We start from the raw sequence: 20,433 nt of genomic DNA, 5'->3' as shown, positions 1-20,433 counted from the left end.
AGATGGCTAATTTTCAAAAGCCAATAACACCATGACTACCTTGAGTCTTGGCTTTATCCTCTGGAAATGCCCTTGGCTTCTTCCAGGTATAGCTTTGTCATAGCTGAATTCTTACTTCACATTTCTTGGCCCACAGCATATAGTTATGGGGTCATTCATTGATCATGGAGCCTACCAGTGACCAATGTCATCAAAAAAGGATGATTGTCCTTCTCCCATCAGCTATCAATGTCAGTATCCCCTCTGTAAGCCTCATACTCTAACCAGTTTGATCAATGATGCATCTCTCCACTTAGTGGTGCCCACAGCAAATATAAGTTTCTCTGACCAAATTTGAGAGCAGCCCAAGTCTACAGTTATAAACATAAATATCAGAAATATATTTAGTAAAATAACAATACCAAGTTCTACCTAGTTCCTGAACCTTCCAATCTGTGAGTCTATGGTCTTTACTGCCTCTCGAATTTAGACTGCCTTGGGTCCTCAGCTTCCACTGAAAAAATTGTGAGATGTGGAGCCCCTGGATTGCTTGTGGGCCTTACCATGCTCACAATCAAGAATTGTGATTTTAACAAGTAAAAGGGTGTTTCTACTTTATCATACATCTACCTTAAATAACTTTGTTTTCTGAAATTATACTTAGTAAATTGAGACAATCATACTTTAGAAATTACACTTATTCTATTTTATATCTATGTAATTTTTCTCAAACACACTTTCTTAAGAGTAGAAATGACCTTTGCAGCCCATCCCAATACCATATTCTGCTGGAACAAATCCCATCTGTGAGTCCCATTGTTAAATGAATTGCCCGTTCTCACAAATTCTGGCTGTCTGCCATTCACTCTGCATGCTTCTTGCCTTCCTGCTTGTGTATTCTTCTTTAATATGTTTTGATGAAACATTTTAAATGTTTCAATTTTCCGATTTAACTTCTTCCTTTCCCTTCATTCTTTTATAGTTTTCATTTTCTCACTATTACCTTCTTCCTTTAATGTCTTTATGGTTTTTATCCATTTCACACTTACCATTATGTGAATGTGAGAGAATGGCTATGGAAAGATGATTAAAAATGCATTATTTCAGCCGGGCAGTGGTAGCACACGCCTTTAATCCCAGCACTCAGGAGGCAGAGGCAGGCGGATCTCTGTGAGTTCGAGACCAGCCTGGTCTACAGAGTGAGATCCAGGACAGCCACCAAAACTGCACAGAGAAGCCCTGTCTCGAAAAACCAAAAATATAAAAATTAAAAAAATGCATTATTTTGACTTGGCCTGGGTGGGCAGAAATCAACCATGAGTCACCCAGTGACATCAGATCTGCCATATGGTGGCATGGATGAGAGAGATGCCCTCACATACACACCCTGCCCCTTGCCACCTGTGACAGCTGGGTGAGCTGGCCTTGGGGGCATGAGAGCAGGAGAGCCAGTCCTGCCCCTCACCAACTGCAGCACTCGGGAGAACCAGCCCTGCACCTTGCCTGATGAAACAGTAGAACTGGCCCTGGTGGTCTGGGTGAGTCAGCCTGGAAAGAATGAGAGGAGAAGAACTGGCCCCACCCCTGCCGCCTGCTTCACTGGGCGAGCTAGCTGGAGCCGTGCTAGAGAGCTCACTCGGGTGGTGATGATGAGGGAAAGCTGCTGAGCTGACCAACCCAGCTACCAACCAGGCCTACCAGTTAGCTCATCCCAACATTGACCTCATCTATGAACTGCTGGAATGTGTGGAGGGGCCAGACCTGTAGATCCAAAGCTGCAGGATCTCCCTGAAACAAGGCAACAACAGGATATCTAAGAGGAGTCCCAGTGAGAGCCCAGTATTGATAGTGTGGTCGAAACCAAAGGCCTTGAATCAAATCAGTGACTCATTGCAATGAACGCTGACCAGTAAAGATGTATGGAGTAAAGGGTATACTGTGTGACACACCAGACCGCACTACAACTTCCATGCTGAGATTTTTGGTATTCTGTTGTTGTTTTGATTTATTTGTTTGTTTGTTTGTTTTTGCTTTTGGGTTTTGATTTTCTTTTAAATTTTATTTTATTTTAGGAAGAGGGTTGCAAGGGCAGAAGGTGGATATGAATGGACAAGGAGATGAATGGGACCAGGATCTGTGATATGAAATCCACAAAGAATCAAAAAAAGTTAAAAAAAAGGAATATATTATTTCTTAAGTGCAGATGACAATAAATTATGTGCTGTGGGATGTTCTGTATGGCAAATGTGTTGCTCTCATTGGTAAATAAATAAAACACTGATTGGCCAGTGGTTAGTCAGGAAATATAGGCAGGACTAACAGAGAGGAGAAAAGAAAAAAACAGGAAGGCAGAAGGAGTCACTGCCAGCCGCTACCAGGACAAGCAACATGTGAAGATGCCGGTAAGCCATGAGCCGTGTGGCAAGGTATAGATTTATGGAAATGGATTAATTTAAGCTATAAAAACAGTTAGCAAGAAGCCTGCCACGGCCATACAGTTTGTAAGCAATATAAGTCTCTGCGTTTACTTGGTTGGGTCTAAGCGGCTGTGGGACTGGTGGGTGACAAAGATTTGTCCTGACCGTGGGCCAGGCAGGAAAACTCTAGCTACAATGATGTAACAAGAGAACTTAAGAACATGAGCAAATAGGAACACAAGTAGATCAATAGTTAAAGACAGTAAATCCCTATTCTGTGTCCTATTGAAACTGTTTTGTTGTGTCTATGCAGGGGTGTGTGGGTATGTGAGTGTGTGTGTGTGTGTGTGTGTGTGTGTGTGTGTGTGTGTGTGTGTGTGTGTGTGTTTATGTGCATGTGGCCTTTCATTCACATTTGTGCTTACTTGTGTACAGAGCACAGAGGTCCTCATTGTGTGTCTCTCCTCAAACACTCCTCATCTTTTAGTTCTCTAACTTAACCTGCAGTTTATGGATGGGCTAAATTGGCTGACTTTAATTTGCAGCATTTTTTAACCATCTAACACTGTCAACACAAAGATTCATATTGAAAAGTATAAAAAATAATTATTGTATAAATATTTATTTATATTAACAATTTTAATTATTTATCTGTGTGTATAATAGCATTTCATTTATTAGAATTATGTGAGAGAGATTCACTGCTGTCACTGTCTGAGACTGCTGAGTCTTGCTGTATCTGCTACCCTCCACTCTACATATAGAATATTCAGTCACAGGTAACAGTGAGGTGGTGCAGAAGGCCATACATGCCAAGTGGGCTGAGTGATGTGATGACATAAAGCCTGCATGAAATCTATAACCAAGCAAGAAGCTAAGTATCTAATGAGGAAAGTTACTTATCCAAATGTTCTAGGAGCCCATATGTCACCTTAGATCATCATTTGAAGTATTGAACAAAAGATGAACTGTGCTGTAAAAAAAAAAAAAAAATCAGATGGCTGAAAAACACAGATGGAGAATTGAGACAGAAGTAAGAAATATTTTCAGTGATGTCTCTTTGGGGACATTTCTGGACTTTCCAGAGCTTCACAAGTAGACAGTCTTCCATTTGAAAATGTAGGTAGACTGCCACCCCCTCTTGGCTGAGGTTGCTGTTGGCTTTAACAAGAAAGGGCTTTTAGTACAGCCACAAGCACACTAGGAAGCCTTTGAAACCAGCAAAATGGAAGTGAGGAAACATGTCTCATCAGATCGGGTTGGCCCTTAACTTCTCTGTGTCCTATCATGAGATTCTGAACTCCCCAGACAAAGCCTGCACAAACAGCTTTTGATGAACTCATTGCTGAACTAGATACAGTAAGTGAAAAGTCATAGACAGACAGGGTGGGAATAATGCAGCTACTGAGAGGCAACGTGACTGTCGACATCGACTCCTCAAGGAGACAAGCACATGCAGAAGGAGTAGAGGATTGATATTCATTCCAACTTTTGCCTGCCTCATTTTACAATTTATGAAGTAGATGAGTGTCATCCATGAAGCTCCACAAAGTGTTTTTGGTTCATGATTTCTGTCATGTTTATCTTACCTCTATTAGAATGCCTTTATTTTACATGTAGTTTTGAGTGTTGTAATATTATGGGAGTGGAATCAGTTAATATTCAGAGCTACTCAATTTCATCTTGAGGTGGCTCTTCTGTGGATGTGGAATTTTTAATACAAGTTATAAACATCTGGTATAGTGCTTTTGGTACATCGTGGCTTCACCATGTTAAAACCACTTCCTATCTAAACAAAGAAATCTTTCTACAGCTTGGTTTGTCCCACTGGAAAACAAAACAGGACAACTAGTCAAGTCACAGTGAGGTGTCATGGGGGATTTTAGGTTTCAGAACACGTATACAAACGGGCATCTGGTGGACACATATTGGAAATGTGTTACTTCTTAAGGAAGTCTGCAACAGCTGCCCTATGACATTTCTTTTTTAATTTCATTGACGGGAATTAGTTACATAGTCAATAAGACTATAAAAAAAGAAACAGAAGGGTTTGTGTTGGAGCATCAAGAAACTTTAAGAGCATAAGACAAAATAGAAAGAAGGAAAGAGGGGCACTTGCTACATGTATTTCACATGCACAGACTATCAATAAATGTAATATATCACAGTACGAATAAACCATGGCCATGATTCCTCTTCTCTAGAATATTGCTAAATCTCTTTAGTATTAATAAGTGAAGTTTGAGTTTCAATGCATTCTCTTCCTCCTTTTGCACGCTTGTACTCTGCACACTCTGCATCTGTCTCCATGCCATGTTGGAAGTTGTAGCCTTGGTGTTAATGCTTCCTCCAGATTCATGTTAAAACCTTAAACTCTGGAGTTACACCCCTAGGCCGGGCCTGTGGTGATATATTGTATATCCCAATAAAGCTTACCAGAGTATCAGAGGACAGAGCCAGCCACTAGATTAGACATAAAGGCCAGACAGTGGTGGCACACACCGTTAATCCTATCACTCGGGAGGCAGAGATCCATCTGGATCTCTGTGAGTTCAAGGCCACATTGGAAACAGAGCCAGGCAGTGGTGGCACATATCTTTAATCCCAGTACTGGGAAGCATACATGCCTTTAATCCAAGCAAGTGAGGGAAGGCCGGAAAAAGGCATATACAGTGTAAGGAAACAGGAACTAAAACAGTTCAGCTGAGACCCTTTTGGGTGAAGACTCAGAGGATTTCAGTCAGAGGATGCGTGCAGTTGGTGAGTTAATAGTTGGTGGCTGTGGCTTGATCTGCTTCTCTGATCTTTCAGCTTTCACCCTGATATCAGACTCCAGGTTTTTATTAAAAGACAATTTAAGATTCGAACAACATGGTCCTTTTAGGAGTGATTAGGTAAAAAAAAAATAAGAGACATTATGGACCAGTTAGTGCTTAGTGTCCCTATGAGAAAGTAGAGATCTCCCACTCCTTCCTTAATTGGAGATTACTGAGGGAAGACAGCCATCTGGAAGAAACAGTTCTCACTGGATACCCAATTTACTAGCACTGTGATCCTGGAATCCTCAGCCTCCATACCTATAAGAAACGTATCTCTGATGTTTATAAGTTATACTGCCTATGATATCTACTTACAGTTGCTCACATTGACTGTTGTAGCGGTTAACGCTGTGTGACCCAGCTCTCTATCAGTATTGATTGATGTACTCCTAGCAGGGAGCTTTGTTTCCATATTTGCAGCACAGTAGCATTCACTGTTCACAGATGCTAAAAGCATGATTCCTGCACTGCTCCACTTTGTGAGAATACGACCTCAGAGTCATGACATCTCTGATGCCCTTTGAAAGCAGTGGGCCTAGAAATAATTTCTGGGGGTAGAGATTTTGAAGTATTCTCTGCCTTTAAGGTGTTAAACAATTGGCTTGTTGAGTATTACCTAATCATCTAGAATTATTTATCAATTAGTTCCTATCTATGTTCATAAGGGAAATGGGTCTGTAATTCTCCTTCTTTTGGGCCAGGGTCTTTATGTCATTTGGGTATCAGGGTAATTGTGCCTCATAAAAAGAATTGGTTGGTATGCCTCCTGTTTCCACATCGTAAAATAATTTGAGGAGTATTAGCATTAATTCCTCTTTGAAAATCTGGTAGAAGTCTGTGCTAAAACCATTCAGCCCTGAGCATTTTATGCTTCTATTCCACTGGGAGCTATAGGTCTATTTACATTGCTTATCTGATCTTTATTTAACTTTGGTAAGTGGTATATATCGAGAAAATTATCCATTTCTGTAGATTTCTCACCAAATTACCAGTTTTTAAATATGCTTTTGTTATTTAGATAAAACATGAAATTACAGGTAAGTTTTGATTCAAGTCCCTAATAGCTATAAGAAAAACTATCAAAGATAAATATTACTGACTTCTATTTTTCAATTCTTGAGAAATTCAAACTCAAATGACAAGTTACTTCTTGTGGTGGTTTGAATGAGAATCCAATCCCCCACCCTCCTCTGTAGGCTCATGTATTTAAATCTTGCTCTCCAGTTCGTGGATCTATTTGGGAAGGATTAGGTGTGGCCTATTGGCAGAGTTGTTACTTTTACTGGTCTTTGAGGTTTTTATCTGCCTGCTGCTTACATAGGATACATACAAATAGATGCACAAAAAGTCTGGAAGTTTTGGTAAAGGTGATGATTGATTTTAAACCTTTCAAGCCTTTGGCTACTGCTCTAGAACCATGACTCTCTGCCTCCTGCCATACTCCCTGCCAAGATGGTTATGGACTCCAACTCTCTGGAACCATGAACTCCGAAATTAAGTGCTTTCTTAAGTTACCCTCACTGTGGTGTTTTGTCATAGCAATAGAAAATAACTAAGACAATTCCTCTATTTTATCTGGGCTAAGCATGCCCACAAATTAACCATATGGTAACTGCAATGATAAAAAAAATGTATGAAAGGTTAAATCAGGCATCACATTTCCTGAAACTACCAGGCTTTTCAGGCATCTAATTTTCTGTATCCTATATTATAATTAGAAATTTGATTTTTCTGAAATAATAAGAAAATGATTTACTCCTTCTTGCTTATAAGAGGCCACTGGAATAATATTAATGCTTTACAAATGACAGAAGCAGCTTGTTGTAAACTGAGATTTTGATTTTTTTAACAAAGAAGTGAATAGAACTGTTCAATTCTCAAATGGTTTTCAAAGCATTTGTTGATTTATATTGATTTCAAGAAATTCCATCCTTTAGAGGTAGGTGTTGATATATTAGAGAATCCATGTTAGTTCTCTGCCTATGTATACTCATTAAAGGCATATGGACTGTATTTGATTTATTAATACTCTGAAATTATAATTGTATTTTAATGTTACTATGACTTGGAGTTTTTATAATTGGATATATTTTAATGTTTTAAACTGGAGACAATTTTTACTTTAAGTTTTTTTCTTTCTTCTTAAGTTTTTATTTTATGTGTATGAGTGAGTATCGTGCCTGGATATACTTCTATGTACCACAGATGCACCTGTTGCCCATTAAGGCCAGAAGACAGTGTTGAGTCCTCTGGAACTGCAGCTATGATGACTGTGATGATTGTAAGCTGCCATGTGAGGTCTGGAAATCAAACTCAGATCCTCTAGAAGAGCATCAAGTACTCAACCACTGAGTCATCTCCCTAGCCCCTATTTTAAGATTCTTAAAATTTTGGCTTACATACTTCCTGGTTTATATGGTATTCAAAATAACTAGAACAATAGTGGGCCTAATCTTCACTAAAGTCATAGAAGTATTAGAGTTTCACAAAAGCAAAAGTTAATTATTAATGTGATTGATTGGTTACGACAGAGCATAAGCAATTTAGCTAAAAAAGACTAGCATTCTACTTTTCAGGAACTTTCACAAGAAAATTCCAAGCACACAAGTTATAATCAATGTCAAGATTATCCTGATCTATTAATTTTCTGTAACATTCACAGAAGAGTTGAGAAATATAATTAACAACAACAAAAAAAATTGCATAACAGTGCCACTGTCTTGATAACTGCCAGCAACCTTTAGTTAAGACTGCCACTAAGTATAACAGAGGCATGTCAGTCATTGTCACTTTGGGGATTGGTCCCACACAGTTACATCAACACAGAGTGTGAGACGGTTTCTTGTCCTTGATGTTTAGAAGTAGAATAAAGAACTGGAAGTGAAAGAGTGCCTGGAATATATTAAAAGCGAGAAGATTATTTCAAATTGCACTAAACCTTACAAATAAAATGTTATTGAGTCTGTAGTTTCCATTTGGAAACGCTTGCTGCTCTCTGATAAGAGGAGAGCTCATTGGGGCACTCTATCAAATATTCATTTGCTTGATGTAATGTAGCTTAAAGAGAGTATACAAACTACAAAAAAAATCTTAGGCTTAATTTCTAAAGAAATATTCTAAATAAGGAAGGAAGGAAGATGTAATAAATGTGAGAAGAGGACTGTCAGGAAAACAAAATTCAAGATGAGCCTGTGAAATAATTTCCAAACCTAAATTCTGCAATCTAATCACAAGTTATAAAGGGGCAAGCCATAAAGAAATCCAACAAGCAATCTCTTTAAAGAGAGAAGTGGCTCTTTTCTCTCCTCTCCATCTTTTGTATGCTTTTCTTCCTCTCTTTTTCCTATTTTATATTTACTTTGTTTTTCTTGTTTTCTCTCAGAAGTTCTTATCTTTAGGTCATTTAGCAGCTCACTGGTTCATTGCCATCATGGCTTTCAAAATAATAATAATAATAATAATAATAATAATAATGATGATGATGATAGTAAAAAAACGTGAGCTAAACATTTTTTTTAATCTTTTCTTTACAAAGTTAGCCTGTATCAGATATTTTGTTATGGTAATGAAAAACCAACTCTGACAGAAATTTGGTTCTGGTTTCCATTCTTGGTATCTACATCTATGAACCAAGAAGTGGAGGCAACATTTGAACTGGAAAACATTTGAAGAATTTTGTGGACTAGGCATGAAAAGCCTACAAAAAAGCCAACAACAATTCCTCTATTAGGAATAGAGACTCAGTGGAGATTCTGGTGAGGGCCCAATAAAAAACAAGAAGACAAGAGAAGGCATGAACAACTTAGAAACTGGCCATCAGTTGTGATCAGAATACTTATCTAAATATAGACAGTAAAAGCCATGGTGTTAGGGTCTCAGATAGAAATGATGTTATTGGAAATTAGACTAAAGGAAAATTGCTTGGTGGCAGAGGATTATCTGTATTGTGTCCTAAGGCTTTATAGATGGTTAAACAAGAATTATGGAATAATTTATCTGGCAGAAGAGATTTCAAAACAACAAAGTCTTATGGCTGTGAAATGAGAACTACTGGCCAGAAAGTTTGCTTCGGGGTCGGAGCTCTGGCAAGGATTTATTGGAGGCAGGCTGCTTTGTGAAACTGTGAGAATAGAGCCAACATAGGGACCTTAAAAAAATCAAAGTGACCAGCACTGTGCCATTCCAGCCTTGGAAGCCACAGACACCAGCATGCATCATGTAGAAGCCACTGTGTGGGCTATGGCCAGCAAAGCTCAGAGGCCAGGCTGTCTAAGACCAGGGAGATAAAACCTAAGATATTCAGCTTGAAGCTTACGGACTTAACATCTCTCCTGCTGAATTTCTACAGGAGCCTCTTCTTTCAATCTATCTGACTCTCCCCTTCACAAATACACTGTCTTTTTTAAACCAAGATTTGGTTATTGGAAATGGATAAACTTCAGTGAGTTCCAAGACTCCTGTTGTCTGTGCTTTACTAATTTCTTTCTATGAGTGTGTTTTGGTTTTGTTTTCTTGTGATAAGGTGTCAGGGTCTCTAATCCCAGGCTTGCCTAGAATTCACTCTGTGTTCCAGACTGGCTTCAAACTGATAACCACACTACCTCAGCATTCTAAATGTTGGGATTCCAGATACAAGCTGTCACTTTCAGCTTGTCTATAGATAATTTATTAGATACTTTATTAGTATCCTTGTAGAGATAAAGTAGAAAACACCAATTCCATAATATTAAAGAAGTCTTTGTACCCTAGCATAATACAGAGCTGTGAACAAGTGTGGAACTTGGTGTTCAAATTGAGATTTCTTCACATGCTCAACATAGCAAGATGCCTGGTGTGCCCTGGAAAACCTGGTGTAACTATGATTACTGTCTCTCTGAAGTCCAGAATCAGTCACATTGTGTCTGAGGACAATCTTGGTTCACTATCTGTAAAGCACATTGGTCTCATTTTCCCTACACATTTCCATTCCAAGGCTATTTCCTATAGTTACTTCCAAATATCTTACTCCTTGGTCATATATTTTGTCTCTATTTTTAGTACCATTCACTTAATTTCCAAGTTTTATTTTATTATTATTATTATACACTTGACACCCAACTCAAGTTCCTTGAAGGCAAGATTTTTCATGTGAAAATGTAGTTTCATCACATGTCTTTGGCACATAGTAGATGTCCATTCAGTGTTTGCTGAATCAGTTATAAAGGAAATTAATAGTTTCTTCTTAAAAACTTCTGCCTCTTGGTGTGGGCCTTGGAAGTATTATTTTACACAGTTTTCAGAAACAGAGTAAAGAATAGACCTTGACAAAGCATTCTCTCCCCTCTTTATGATATGATGAGGCCATGTCATGGGCATTGCACACTTTGTGGTAGCTTCTCTCCAAAGGCTTGTAGTCATTTTAGTTAAAAATGACTTCACAGATACTTGTCTGGCCTGATAAGAGCTCTGCAAGAGAACAAACAAAATTCTGCCAAGAAATATAGCCACAGGAATCAAGTGCTAGGGATTTAATTTGTTACTGTTGTTTCAAGGTTAAACAGCAGACTGATGAAAAAATATAGAATTATGGAACTTCAAAAAGTTTTGAAGAAACTTCAGAGGCCATTTATCTGATCTTGTTTTTGAAATCCCAGTATTTTGTCTACTTCTTCAGGATTCTGGCTCATGCCAAAGACCAGCTGAGACATCCAGCTTTGTGGTGGATTCAACAACTGGGTTCTTGGAGCTTCTGTTGGCAGCCATTGTTGGACTAGCTGGAACACACACACACACACACACACACACACACACACACACACACACACACACACCATATTCATTCTGTAAGTTCTGTTTCTCTAAAGAACCATGACTAATACAATGCAAAAGAAAGTTGTTTTCTTTATCAGAAGATAAATATATTGTATAGCTATAGCAATCAAAGCAATATAATTATGGTAAATAAATATGTGAAAGGAACAAAAGTGCTCATCGTGCATGGCAACTTTCAAGGAAATAAAAATAAGCAATAAAGGAATGATTTGACACCCATCTGATCCTCCATATCACATGAGCTTTCTGTGGAACAGGCAGTTAATGTGGAGTTTCTGAATGTTCATAAGCATATTATATTCATTTATATAACTGGAAATTAAGAAAACAACATTGATCATCCTGGAAAATGTACAGAAGTCAACTTTCTGTCTACCTGAGCTAACATCCAACTCTGACTGGTTGCTACCAGGGATTTCTGAAACCTGGAAGTTAGTTTTATATCAGACCCAGAGTTCAACAAGTAATCCATCCAAACTAGATATGTCGATTTTTCCATTTTATGGTGACACAGGAAGAAGGATAGTGGGCTCTTTCAGCATAGATCAAAAGAAGGCTTTTAGTTCTAATGTCCCCATAGACATAACAACTACTCTCTTCATCAAATCCTTTTACAATCCCTTTGTCTTTCTGTCCTTTCACATTATCGATCTTGTCTTTAGTATTTAAACATCACCGTTTGACAAATCGGTTGTGTCATTCTTTCCAATAGACCAGAGAGCTTATTTCAATGGTCATGTTTAATATCTTCATCCTTTTCAAAGATTATGGTACTCATCTAGTTAAAGTATATTATATATTTAAGACACAGTGTACTACACCCATGTGACACTTATTTAGGACTATCTGAAAATTTTCCTGTACTAATTATTATCTCATGGCACAGAGTGTATTTACTGATTGATCAGGTTTGCTTATTTTTCTTTTACAACATGTTTCTTCTCTGTACCCCACCTCTACTGAGATTTGAGTTTCACAGTGTAGAGGATACTTGTTTTTCTCACTGGTAAGCTCTGTGTTAGAATGTGTTCTGGCTCATGCTTCTATTCAATAATTAAGAGGAAATAAATGGAAAGACAGAATGGCTGTATAACAATCTATTTTTTTCATAAGATCTTTGCTGTCCCAATAAACATTTCGAGAGAATGTGTGACTGCCTCACATTTTAAATCTCATCATCAATCCTGTCTTTCTGAGGGTATGAATATTTTCCAAAGAATCTCTGGTATTATATATTTTGTCAAGTTTTCAGGATGCCACTGTATCTAAACAAAGCAGAATTTACTCTCTCCATAATGTTCTCTAAACCTAGCTTAGAATCTGTTTTTGCAACTAGTCCTGCTAAAATAACACTTTGGCACTTAGATGGTTCCAGGGATCCAAGCTCCCTAAGTCTGTTGAACATCATGATTTCTAGGAGTGTATCTGTTTACTTGGTGGCTTCAAACCATCCCAGGTACTTTCTGCCAACAATGTGATATAGGACAGAAGACTTTAGATAATATTATGTAAGACTGATATTTAGAGGGATAAGAGACTAAAATCAAATAGGGAGCATGTATCGTACATGCATGACGAAGACCAATAAGTAGCCCTGTTCACTAAGGCTTGGCCAAGCTTCCCTTTTGACACTACTCTGTGTATACTCAAATATTACTGGAGTGAGAAATGGGAGCAGCCAGAGACTTCATAATCTTTTCTTCCCTGTATCCTATCCTGTGTGTCTCTTTGTTGATTTTCTGACTAATTATGCTTTGTATATTTTCTTTGCAATAAATTTTCACCTTAAGTACTTTCTGTAAGTTGTTCTTTTTAGTGAATTGTTCTATAATTGAGCAAAATCTCACATTTAATTTCCAAAAAATAAAATTATCAAAATATACATTACTTAATAAGTTAAAGGAATGGTCCAAGAGTAGTAGATTGTATTAATGAAACACTAACACTACATGGAAGTAGAGAGGAGCATATTAAAAAGAATGTAAAATGCATAAATATTAGGAATGAAGTTATAGGAAGTAAGATTTAAATGTGGCTGTTGAAAAAGAAAAACAATGGTCTGGAAAAATGGCTCAGCAGTTAAGAACATTAACTGTTCTTCCAGAGGTCCTGGGCTCAATTTCCAGCATCCATATGACTCATCAGTGTCTGTATTTCATTTATCAGTATTGTATTTACATTATTTCCACCCTACTATTCCCTCTCTCCAACTCCTCTTATGTCCTCAAGTTCATGACTTTTTCTTTAATTCTTGTTATATAATTCCGTCTTTAATTATTGATGCATACACTCACACATATACATAAATATGCATATATGTATATTTAAATACAACCTACTGACTCCATTAAGCATTGATCAGTATTAATGAGGTGATCAACTCATTAACATTGATGAAGTGTTGATCACATGTGTATGTGTTTAGAGTGAACCATTAGGGATTGTCCCCAGAGAAGCTGATTTCCTCTCTCTTGGCAGCCACTAATTGCCTATAGCATTCTTCACATAGGGTTAAGGCCTTGTGAGATTTTCCCCACCCAGATTTGGATGTTGACTGATATTGTCATTGTACAGATCTTGTTTAGGCAATCATTTTTAATTTTGATTTTTGATAAATCACACACACATATTATTGTCATAGGATGATATTGTATTGCACGCATAGTTTGGAATGATGCAAAGTAATTAACACATATCACTTAAATATATATATATTTTTTATTTCTGAAACGTGGTACCAACTAACAAGTATCTGCCCCTTCTCTCCACCGCTAGTACTACCATGGTTAAAAATATTCTACCCCCTTCTGTTATTAGATCATTTGTTTTAGACTATACATGTAAGTCATGAGATATAGGATCCTTCTGTTCATGGCTTATTTTACTTAGCATAATGTCTTCTTGGTTCACATGTATAACAAATATGTGATACATTTTCTCCCAATTTTAAGTCTAAATATTTTTGTTTGTTTGTTTGTTTTTCGAGACAGGATTTCTCCATGTAGTTTTGGTGCCTGTCCTGGAATTCACTTTGTAGACCAGGCTGCCCTCAAACTCACAGAGATCCTCCTGCCTTTGCCTCCTGAGTGCTGGGGTTAAAGGCATGTGCCACCGCTGCCTGGCTAAATAATTTTTTTTAATCATGTACAACGTGTGTTTTTTAAATCACTCATTGACCATCCTCTGATGGATATTTATGTTGAGTCCATCATTTTGACTTGCAAATAAACTGCAGTAAATAAAGGAATTCTAAATCTTCAATATGATGCCTTATAGTTCTTAGAATGCTCAGAAACTGGACTACTAGATCATTTGGTAAGTATAGTTTTAGACAATAGTACTTGTTATCATTCATATGGCTAATGAGTCCATCTAAAAGCCATGCAGTGGTCATCTCCAAGTGGTTTGCATTTTATATTTTGTTTTTAAATGTTTTTAAGATTTTAATATAATTGCATCATTTCCCACTTCTTCTTCCCTCCAAACCCTCCCATATTCCCATCCTTGCTCTCTTTCAAATGTATGGTCTCTTTTCTCATTAGATATTGAGCCTTTTCACATGTCTGTATGTCCTGGGGAAAGATGCCTATCCATGCCCCTGTGTATGTGTTGATGTGTGTGTGTGTGTGTGTGTGTGTGTGTGTGTGTGTGTGTGTGTATGCCTGTGAGTGTGTCTATATATCAGACCAAGCTTGAACAGTTTTCTCCAACATTTTCTTTTTAGGTTTTACAGTTTCAAGATTTACATCTAAGTCTATAATGTATTTTGAATTTATTTCTGTATAATATGAAAGATAAGTTAATTCCCTTGTTCTGTGAATAGTTTACCAGTTTTTCTAATGTCCTCAATTGAAGAGCGGATCCTTTCCTTACTGCGAAATGCAGAACTTTATTGGAAAATCAATTGATTGTAAATACATAGGCTCATTCGTTAGCTCACTGTTTGGTTCCATGAGTCACTGGTTTTATTTTTATGCCATTACTATACTGCTTTAATAATTGTAACTGTAGGAAATACAGTCTGTAATCAAATGCCTCCAGCTTTGTTCTTTGGGCTAAGAGCTGAACTGGCTATTCTCATTTTGTTGTAGTTCCATATGGGTTTCAAGATTTCTTTTTATATCTGTGTAAAAAGATGCCCTAACTTTAATGGATTTTTTTCAAGTTGTTAAAACTTGTTTTGGGAATGTGACATATGCCATATCCTAAAAAAAAGAAAGAAAAAAGGCTGCATGTCCTGTACCTGAAAGACACTCTTGATAACTTTTTTGTGCATTTTTATCTATAGCGCAGATTAACTTTCATGGTTTTCCATTGGCTTTCTGTATTTGAGTGCTTTGAGGTTGAGTGATATCTACTTCATATACATTTATATTTGTTTTATCCTGTTTCTAAGTTAATCCTTCTGTCATTGAATAATGACCTTTGTCTTTTTTATAGTTTCTGGCTTAAAGTAAAAAATAAAGCAACAACTATTAGCTTTTGTTTTTTTTTATTACTTATTAAGTTTTGTTTATTTGCTTGTGGAGGTGTCATTATTCTTTGATTATTAATAATCTGTTTGTCTTAACAACTTTAAAAATGTTCAAATTATACTAAATTTATTTTCTCAGTACTGCATAATAAACCTAGAAGTTAACCATATAAACAATATGAGCAAAACACGACACAGAAAGTATGCAACACACTCTTGAACGACAAATGAGTCATTGAAGAAATTAAAAGGGTAATCCAAAACAAGCTCTCAAGAAAATGAAAACATAGCATTACAAGTCCTGTGGGATACAGCAGGCGCAATGGCAGGTGGGGAGTTTAAAACAGCAAATACAAACATAAAAATAAAGAGGTTTACCTTACAGAGTACATGATGAGCCTCTGGGATCTGAAAACAAAAACCACCCTTGACAGTAGTGGAGCTAAGTAATAAAGGTCAGAGCTGAAAGAAATGAAATCAAGACTGGGAACAAACACAAACATCAATGAAACAAAAAGTTGTGTTTTGAAAGAAAAACAAATCAAGAAAATGTTAGATAGTTGAACCAAGAGGGGAAAATGCAAATGTTCTCATAGGTGAGGAAAGACTGATTGTAACAGTTAATGACAGAAACACAGAAGTTCATGGTCCTTGAGTGCATGACGTCTTCTACAGGCTCACGTCTGCGGACCTGGATTCTAGGCGATATTTCAAACCTAAAAGTGTGTGGACTCTTTAAGGTCGATGTGAAGCTAGCAGAAATGGGTCACTGGGGGCCAGTCCTGAAGGCAATATCGTCTGGTTCAGGTTGAGCTGCCTGCTGTCATGTCCAGAGCCACCAGCTGCCACTCAGAAATTAATGTAAAGTTATTTAATAACCAATTGAATCTGTATTTTTAAAAACCTGTGGTGGTGCGATCCTTCCATGGGGCTGTGGGTAGGCTTTGGGATTGTGTTGATTTACTTTTTCAGTATACAGGGGAACAAGTCTAGACACTGTAGTTTACTGTGGCACTTTGAAAGGTTTATCATTCTACCTATATGTGGCCATTAGGTGGTTTCTGGGGTTGGGTGTGGAGGTTGGCTATCTTAGAGAACTCATATCCATATTAAATGAACTTCTGTCAGGCTTTAAGGAACATCCAGATCAGTTTTGCAGATGTTGTGTGCACTGACACTTCTGATTGAGTTTCTCCTATGGTAGTAAGAAGGAGCTGTCTCTAAGACGGCTCTTGAGAACAGTGTCTTTTTGTTCATTTGTATTTGACCATAGCTAGTCCAGCTGGGTTAGTTTTCCCGGAATTCCCACTGAGGTGACTTCAGAGTGAGCTTCCTAAGGGATGCTAGCAAAATCAAATTTCCACCTCCAATCTCGTTTCCAACTGTACAAACAGTGGACTGGTGGGAAGTCTTGTGTATTTTATCAACACGGGAAGACAAAGGAGCAGCACAAAGTGAGGGCAATTCTCTCAGTCTTCTGATGCAGCTTTTAATCAGTTCTGTGGTGTACAAGACTGTCTCAGGCTTATTCCTCAGATGCTGGAGTTTCCACTAAGGTCTTCTTATCTATGGATAGCTGCTAGTTGAACTTTCTGTTGGGGGAAGAAAAGCTTGGAGTCTCTCACTGCCCATTCTTGCTAGTTAGTATCACTCACAAAGTGGTTTTAGTCAACGCTCTTGCTTCTCTGGCCTCGAGTTCGTTCTTTCCCAGATTTACTTCTGCTTTTTGGTGCTCATTGTAGTCTCCTTTGCCAGTTTCTTTTCTTTTTTTCTTTTTCTTTTTTTAAATGATAGAAGCGCTTACATTATAATTGGTAAGAACCAATACAAAAGCCACCTTATTTTCACCACTATGCCATTTTCATTAAATCGTGTCCTTGTTTCTAACTTCTTTTCATCTGGTGATTTCTCAAGCACAGTTTTCCATGCTCCGTTCTTATCTATCCAAGTACATACTTGAAATTTCCTCTTCTGTGATTCATAGTCTTAAATCTCCTAAGGCCATGCTTTAAAATCACATCCTGTGGTGGTTTGAATAAAAATGGCCCCATAGGCCCATAGAGTGGCACTTTTAGGAGGTGCGGCCTTATTGGAGTAGGTGTGTCACTAGGGGATGGGCTTTGAGGTCTCAGATACTTAAACAATGCTGTGTGTAAAAGTCTCTTCCTGCTACCTTTGGACCCAGATGCAGAATTTTCAGCTCCTTTCTCCAGTACCATAGCTGCCTGCATGCTACCATACTTCCCTCCAGGATGATAATGGACTAAACCTCTGAAACTTTAAATCAGCCCCAATGAAAGGTTTTCCATTATAAGAGTTTTCATGATCATGGTGTCTCTTCACAGCAATTGAAACCCTAAGTAAGATAGAAGTTGGTACCAGGACTGGGGTATTGCAGTGATAGTCTTGACTATGCTTTTGTTTGGAGGAATTTGGACCTTCAGACTTTGGATTAGAAAAGCAGTTGAATAATTTAATGGAGCTTAATAGGTGACCCTAGGTGGAACATGTAAGACAGTGGTTCTGAGGGTGATTTGAACTTTGGGGCCCCGGCTCAAGAGGTTTCAGAGGAGAAGAACTTTAGTATGTGGCCTAGAGAATATTCTGTGATATTTTGGCAAAGAATGAGGCTGCTTTTTGCCCTAGTCCGAAAATTCTACCTAAGGATAGAAGAAGGGGGTTATGGAATCTCCTTCTATAACTAAGGAAAGCCACTGAGGCCAGGCCTATCTTGGGGTGTCCCTGCATGGAGGCCTAGAGAGACCATTGTGTGAAGCTGTGAAGGTCTCAAGTCTGGATTTTGTTGGAGACCCCAATATGTTGGACATGCCAAAGTTGTGGGATACCTGCTGAGGAAAGTTGCTAATAGGGAGTGGAACTAGCCCAAGAGAACCAAGTGTGTTGTTGTCAACAAAGCTGAAAGGAGTTGGATGTCTGAAGAGCATTTTAACATCAGACATAGAGATGCAGTGTTTGGAGTTTTCCCAGCTAGTTTTTGGTCTTGCTTTGGTCAGTATTTCCTCACTATGTTCCCTTACCTTTTGTTTGGAATAGTAACGTATAACGTGTTATACATTAAGGAATTGCATGAGTCTCAGAAGAGATTTTGAACACTGGACTTTTAAAAACGTTTGAGACTGTTATAGACTTTGAGGACTTTTGAGGTTGGACTAAATACATTTTGCATTATGATAAGGCTACAAGCCTATTGGGACTAGTGAATATAATGTTTTGAATAAAAATGACCCCTAAGCTGGGCAGTTGTGGCGCATACCTTTAATCCCAGCACTGGGGAGGCAGAGGCAGGAGAATCTCTGTGAGTTCGAGGCCAGCCTGGTTTACAGAACGAGTTCCAGGAAAGGCTCCAAAAGCTACACAGAGAAACTCTGTCTCAAAAAACAAACAAACAAACAAACAAACAAATGACACCCATAGGCCCATAGGGAGTGGCATTATTAGGAGGTATGGCCTTGTTGGAATAGGTGTGGCTTTGTTGGAGGAGGTATGTCACTAGAAAAGGTGGGCTTTGAGGTCCCTGATGCTCAAGCCATACCCAGTGTGGCAGTGTCATCCTGATGCCTATGGATCCAGATGTAGAACTTTCAGCTTCTTCTCTACCACCATTGCTACCTGCATGCTGCCATGCTTCCTGCAATAATAACGGACTAAACTTCTGAAACTGTAAGCTAGCCTCAATTACATGTTATTCTTTGTAAGAGTTTCCATGGTCATGGTGTTTCTTCACAGCAATAGAAACCCTAACTACGACATGCCCTTAACCCTATAGCATGTACCACACATGCCTGGAAATATTTTCTTAGAACTCTACTCCCTGCCTATATAATATCCAACTTCCAGATCTTGCATCCTTTATCTAACAACTTTCTTTGACAATGGAATATGCTCTGCCCAGATGTTAGATAATTAATTACCTTTGAAGGAGTAGCAGTGAGTACAGGTGGGAATTAGTATGTAAATGCCTTAAGTTGCAATCCTTGGGGTCTTAATTTGTATGCCTCTCAATTACGCTGACTTCCAGAGTTCATCTGTGGTGCTTTGATTAATTTGTCATGGTGTTAACCTAACACCTAGAACATCCACTATCAACTCATTTGCTTCCCCTTGTTACTACCTGTCAATGCTCTAACAGTATCCTTAGATAACCTCCTGAGCAAGCTAATAACTAAACTAAACTTGATTTTATTTACTTCATGCTGTACTCAATATTCAATCTGGGAATATAGAGAACTGTGGGTTTTTCCCACTTTCTTTCTCCCTGCCTGTGAGTTTACATCTTGTAACTAGGAAGACTAGTATGATTTGGCCGCCTTCTCTTCATCATTAGCTGTCAACCTCACACAGGTAGCTATTTTTGAGTAGGAGCATTGAGGTCACCTAGTTCTAATAGATCAGCTAGTTCTAGAGTTTCTAAGGCATTGTCCAACTTTTTTCATCCCCTTCCATACCATGCTCTACAAGCATGTTCTTTGTAAAAATAAGTAATTAGGTAATTATGGTACTTCAAATTTTAAAATGTTCAACAGATTCCTACTTTTCAGGAAGAAGACACCAAGCATCTTCATCTGGTCTATAAAACATTATATTATCTGTCTTTACTATATCTCCAAATGGATTTCAATTAGAGGGTCTCACTTAACAAACAGAGGACAGAATTGTATTTTTTTCTTGTCAAAAATGAATATTTGTTCCTGTGTGGGAACCTATATGCATCTGTTCTTCTCTGTCTGGGGCAGCCTTCCTTCTCTTGACCTCATATGATGCTGATGCTGACTCAAGTTTTGCTTATTCTCTCTCTCTCTCTCTCTCTCTCTCTCTCTCTCTCTCTCTCTCTCTCTCTCTCTCCCTCTCCCTCTCTCTCTCTCTCCCCAGATCACAACTAAGACCCTGTGAAAGCTAAACAGCTACTATACTC

The 20,433-nt window shown here is 38.1% G+C and overlaps 1 protein-coding gene and 1 pseudogene across 1 annotated transcript in view; one reads left to right on the top strand and one right to left on the bottom strand.

Annotated features, from left to right (window-relative positions):
- LOC128102308 (14-3-3 protein zeta-like) overlaps window positions 1-3,872 on the top strand; it is a 34,664-nt pseudogene extending 30,792 nt beyond the window's left edge.
- The window catches only part of Mei4 (meiotic double-stranded break formation protein 4), a 607,360-nt gene that overhangs the window by 95,311 nt on the left and 491,616 nt on the right, over window positions 1-20,433 (bottom strand). The window lies entirely within an intron of this gene.

Source organism: Peromyscus californicus, unplaced genomic scaffold (assembly GCF_007827085.1).
Source record: "Peromyscus californicus insignis strain IS unplaced genomic scaffold, ASM782708v3 Scaffold_11__1_contigs__length_118956290, whole genome shotgun sequence".
Classification (NCBI taxonomy): domain Eukaryota; kingdom Metazoa; phylum Chordata; class Mammalia; order Rodentia; family Cricetidae; genus Peromyscus; species Peromyscus californicus.
Note: the sequence above shows the minus strand (reverse complement) of the source record. Positions and strands in the feature narration are given on the sequence as shown.